The sequence below is a fragment of the Pseudophryne corroboree genome, chromosome 3 (genome assembly GCF_028390025.1).
Source record: "Pseudophryne corroboree isolate aPseCor3 chromosome 3, aPseCor3.hap2, whole genome shotgun sequence".
NCBI classification, from domain to species: Eukaryota; Metazoa; Chordata; class Amphibia; order Anura; family Myobatrachidae; genus Pseudophryne; species Pseudophryne corroboree.
This window is the reverse complement of record NC_086446.1, coordinates 315548920-315554939: the sequence shown is the minus strand read 5'-3', so window position 1 is coordinate 315554939 and position 6020 is coordinate 315548920.

The window sequence follows — 6020 nt, the reverse complement described above, 5'->3', positions numbered from 1 at the left end:
TCCGACAACCAATCCCAGAGCCATGAGACAAGGTAAGAGAATCCTCCCTACATGGAGCAGTCAATCAAACTATCCCCTCCCCATCAGGAATCCTTTTTCCAGCCTCCAACTCATCAACTTTCTCTGGCTTGTTCCATTTCATTTTTTTCTATATCTAAATCTGATGTTTCCATGGTTTTTGCAAATGTTCTGTTGAAAGATGTTCTGCACTTGTCTGACTATCACATACAGTCCTGTGATGGTCTGCAGAAGTCTCAGCGGCAGTGTCACAAGCAGTTCTACAACTAACAATCCTTTGATGTCCTGCTAGTCTCACTGTCGCACACAGTTCTATTATGCTCTGATCTGGTCTTGGTGTTGCGCACAGTTCTGTTACGGTCTTCACTAGTCTCTGTGGCAATGTATTATATGCTATTCTGTGATGCTCTGCACTAGTCTCAGAATCACACTGTGCTTTTAGGTTCCGGACTAGTCTCCGTGTTACCAGCAGAGCAGTCATTTTTGTGTCTCACACACTGACCTGTGATGTTCTGCATCAGCCTCTGGGTCGCACAATGACCTGTGAAGTTGTATTTACCAATTATAAAATACAATTGAATTCAGTACAAAATAAAAAAAAAAACTTCTGTTTTCCCCATTTAAACTCAAGTGTGAATCTTCTGTCCTGTCAGAATCCAATTAGAAATATTGCTGTGGATAAATGGCCATAACCTCATTTAATATAGCAGCCACACTTTTGAATTTGGTAGTATCAGTGGGAGGGGTAAAGACAGGCACAGCAATACCTTTAGGAAGCCGTCTCGGGGGACACATTTGGGCCAATGAATGGGCAATGAACAGTATTAAATAATTTCTCCCACACATGTAATGTTTTTTTTGGTTTAAAATGTAAACTTAATATCATAAATGCAGAATTCTTATTAATTTATTCATCAAGACAAGTGTGTTGACAGGCTGCAAAGAGGGTATTGGTAGGTTTAAGACTGAAACTTGCCTAGGGCATTGAAACAGTCAATTGGAAGTTGACCCATGGCGCGTATTGCCTATCGGCCTCATCAAGGTAGGCAGGCCCATTGTTATAGCTGGGGGTGCATAATCTCTCTGTTACAGTATGTGATGATCACTCTGTACTGTGATCCAGTCACTGTAATGTTCTCTGTATTTGTGTGAGGGAGTATGCACTCTGTATTGTTTAATGATCACTAGGGTGCTCTTTGTATTGCTTTAAGATCACAAGGATGATGTTTGTATTGCGTGGCAGTCAAAGGATGATCTCTGATTACTAGTCAGATAGTTCATGTAGATGCTGTGTTTGATTACAGCTTCTTGAATTAATAATTTTTCATACATTATTTGCTATATATATTTTTATTTGTATTTATTTTTATTCTTAAAAACCAATAATCACTCTGCGCCTCGTGTCTTAATTAAAACTACTGGTGAGTCACCAACCGATTCGGTGGGAAAAAAGTCCTTCCACCATTCACTCAATAATGACTGAATCATTGGACGGACTTATGTGCAAACTGTAGCAGGTGGACCGCAGCTGACACTCTTCAACACCCAAAGGGTCACAATTTCTGTTCAAAAACAAAGAGGCAGTGCTCCATAATGCATTAAAAGATTTATTTAAGACAAATACAGTAAAAACATGTCCCTAAGGACTGTCCTTTCCCGTACCATAAAATCACACTCTGTGGGCTGATTACCACATGGCTTAGTTAAGTTACCACACCGGGCAATGCTCCAAAAGGGAAGCGCTTTTGGGTCAACCTCCAATTGACTGCTTCAGTGCCCTACGGACATGTTTTTACTGTATTTGTCTTAAATTAATCTTTTAATGCACTGAACACACACATATATATGTGTGTGTGTGTGTGTGTGTGTATATATATATATATATATATATAGAGAGAGAGAGAGCTATTTTCGTCCAAACACTCGAATGCCGTTCCTGAAGGTGTTCTGAAAAATTACGTCACCAGGAACGGCGTTCCGTAACGTCCTGGCCGCCGGAATCAGCGACTTTTTTTCTCTTTGGGAGGGCGTGTGCCGACATGAGGAAGCATGACAATAGTCCCCGCAATGACCTGAGAGCGCCGGGGGCTGTGGAGACGCTTCCGCCGGCAGCAGTTTAAAAATCCCTCTTAAAATGGCTGCTGCCCGGATAGGAGACAGATGCTAGAGTTCAAGTATGTTCATCGCCAACTTGTCGAGGTATACAGTGATAACGTCATGTCATGGAAACATGTTTGAGTTTGGTGCACTGCCTGTGGTGTACGTGCTTGGCCGGCCGGATTGCTGCTCATCTCGAATGTATGTCCTGTCTTAATCAAAGGCAGTCCACTAGACCCAAACTGTTTCCATGACATCCAAATCCACTTGAATTTTATGGATCCAAACTAAAATCTGTTCCGGATCCCCCGAGGAGACCCTTTCTTAACCGGTTCGAATCTTTCCGTTATTCGGAATCCGGATTTTGGATTGCAAAAATCACATGATTTTAGCTGTTTTTGTCAATGATCATCGATTATGTATCTCTTTTAAACCGAACCGAAATCTGAATCAAAACACTTGAGTGGTTTTACCAAAACCTAAACACAATGATGAATTAGAACCAAAACATATGGGTCCACGCACATCTCTATATACAATTGATGTAGGGACAGTATGACTGATATGAGGCCATTATATAAGTATTCTGAGGAAACGACGATTTAAAATAAAGCACTTTTGTTACACTGTATAGAAGACTCGTGAGTGCCGCCTTCTCCCCGGCTGGGTCGAACGGAGTGCCTGATATCCAGTTTCTTATATATACAAGGGTGGATCCAAAAGTCTGTGTCCTGCATATTAGTAGATGTTACCCTGTGTTGATTTTTTGTATGTACTTAGTAGAACACTGTGGAAAATTACAGCACAATTTTATTTTTGCAGATATTGAATAATAAATGGAAAAACATTGCTAAAAGTAAACAATATTTCTCATACGTCCTAGAGGATGCTGGGGACTCCAAAAGGACCATGGTGTATAGACGGATCGGCAGGAGCCTGGGCACACTATAAAGACTTAAACTAGGTGTGAACTGGCTCCTCCCTCTATGCCCCTCCTCCAGACCTCAGTTAGACTTTGTGCCCAGGAGTGATGGGTCACACACTAGGGGAGCTCTCCTGAGTTTCTCTAAAGACTTTAGTGTTAGGTTTTTTATTTTCAGGCAGACCTGTTGGCTACAGGCTCCCTGCATCGTGGGAGTGAGGGGAGAGAAGCAGGACCCACTTCTTCTTAGTTTAAAGGCTCTGCTTCTCAGCTACTGGACACCATTAGCTCCAGAGGGTTCGATCACTTGGTGCGCCTAGCTGCTTGTTCCCGGAGCCACGCCGTCAATCCCCTCACAAAAGCCAGAAGAAAGAAGCCGGGTGAGTATTGGAAGAAAAGAAGACTTCAGTGAAGGCAGAAGACTTCAGTAACGGAGGTAAGCACAGCGGTAGTGCTGCGCTCCATGCTCCCACACACCAACGTCTCTGGCAGGGTGCAGGGCGCTGGGGGGGAGCGCCCTGGGGGCATGTTGCTGACTGTCTATAATGCTGGCGGGGGACATATTACGGTGCCTGGGCACAGCGTATGTTCACCCCGCCAGCGTGTCGCAGGGGGGAGAGACAGCGGTAGCGCTGCGCTTCCAGCTCCCGCGCTTTCCATCACCTGCAGGGCGCTGGGGGGGGGAGTTCCCTGGGCAGCATATAATAAAATCAGTAATATCACTGGCGGGGGGACATACTTCGGTGCCCACCCCGCCAGTGCGCCGTGAACGGGAGGGAGCAGCAGCGGTAGCGCTGCGCTCCCGGCTCCCGCACTCCACCGGGCCTGCAGGGCTCTGGGGGGGAGTGCCCTGGGCAACATTTAAAAAATGTACTCACTGACGGGGGAAGACATGCTTCGGCGCCCGCCCCGCCAGTGCGCCGCGAACGGGAGGGAGAGGCAGCGGTAGCGCTGCGCTCTCTGCTCCCGCTCCCCGTCGGCCTCCATGGTGCAGGGCGCCGGGGGGGAGCGCCCTGGGCGGCATTGATAAAAGGTTCCCGGGCGGGGGAACATACCCGGACTTCCGGGTGGGCTGCGTTGGGACAAAACTTAAGTTATACAGGAGGTTACCCCCTGTATATAGGGTCCCCAGCTAGTTTTTAGGGGGTTATATATTTATTTAATTGAGCGGGCTTAAGCGCGCCGGGAGGGGGTGGAGCTTAGCCCTCACAGAGGAGTCAGAGCCATTTTCCTCAGGTCCCCACCAGGATTTACTGTATAGTAAGAAGGAGGGGGGGCACAGAGTGTTTAATGCTATATGGGTGTCATATAGCATTATGTTTAATAATGGACGCATAATCCTTGTTGTGATACATAAACTCACTGTTTCCCTGTGTTTTACCCACTATCGGTTAGTCGACATATGTCGACAGGTGTTAGGGCTTTGTCACAAGCTGCTGTGGGTATAACTGTCGGCTTCACCGACGCTTGGCGGTACTTGATTCAAAAACATTAAGTATTAGCAGGTTGGTTTTGTGTGCTTGAAAACAAGTCAATGCGCTAGGGGAGACAGTTGTTGGTGGATGCCTTGTCTGCATCAACGGTATTTCCGGGGTAAAAAAATTAATAGGCTGTTATTGCCTTGTACCTGTATTGGTATATATATATATATATATATATATATATATATATATAGGTATATGTGGGGGGAGTGTTATTAAAATTGTATATGTATACTTCCCTCAGACCCCTCGGGGTTCTAAGATTATTATTATTTTTGCCCGCTTACTACTCCTTGCTGTCGACATTTACTCAGTTTCTGTCGACCATAACGTTCCTGGTAGATCCACATCGGGGGCACGTCAGTACATGGTCATACACATTCACAACACATTGCTGGGACCTGACGGGTCTGGACAATCCAATTGCGTATAGGTTATATCTATATGTATATATATGTATCCAAGGGAGTCCTGCACTCACATCCGTGTGTGGTCAACTGCGGGGTGCACCCAGTAGAAACCACACAATCACGGTGGATCCACACATATAGTCGTAGTTCCAGTTTCCTGGGGGGCACTCTCCTTCACAAATGAAATCCAATCGTATTTTCTTAGATCATAATCGGCTTTATTGGGTCGACGTTTCGGCTCAACAGGCAGAGCCTTTATCAAGACAAGACTTGTCTTGATAAAGGCTCTGCCTGTTGAGCCGAAACGTCGACCCAATAAAGCCGATTATGATCTAAGAAAATACGATTGGATTTCATTTGTGAAGGAGAGTGCCCCCCAGGAAACTGGAACTACGACTGTATATATATATATATATATATATATATATATATATATATATATATATATATATGTAGCTATATATTTATATATGCATGGTTAGGATATGTGTGTTTTATTGTGTATTACATTATGTATATCCATGAATGCTAAGATAATGGTATTCTTCTCGTGCTGATCGCTCTGTTGATTAAGCTCTAGATTGGCCGTGACGAGTTGGTTTTCGATCCTCTCAAGGAGTCCGAATATTATTCTCTTCCCGATGCGAGAGAACATTCTGTGATACGATTTGTCATGTTATTTTTGATGCCGGTGGTTCCTTCGGCATTAGCTGATTCAAAGTCTTTCGGTGTTACCGGTGATTTGGGTTTAGGTTGCCAATTTGGCTCAGTTTGGAGAAATAGAGGCTCTGTTTCTCCGGTATGCTCCCAACATGCTTGGGGCGACTGCAGTATGCTGTCTGTTACACGCTGAATCTGTGATACGATTTGTCATGTTATTTGATGGTTGGATTGCCGTGACCGAAGTCAATGGAAGCCCATTCTAATGGAAAGATGGGCTCTTCTTGGGCGGATGCCTGAGGAGTCTAGGCGGTTCAACTTTGCCGAGCGGATTATTGGTCGGGATCAAACGCTTTTGCTATGCTCTACGAGTTTGATACCATGATTGTTGGGGACCTTTTTGTTTGCTCATACGGTGCTGCAGAGTCGTCC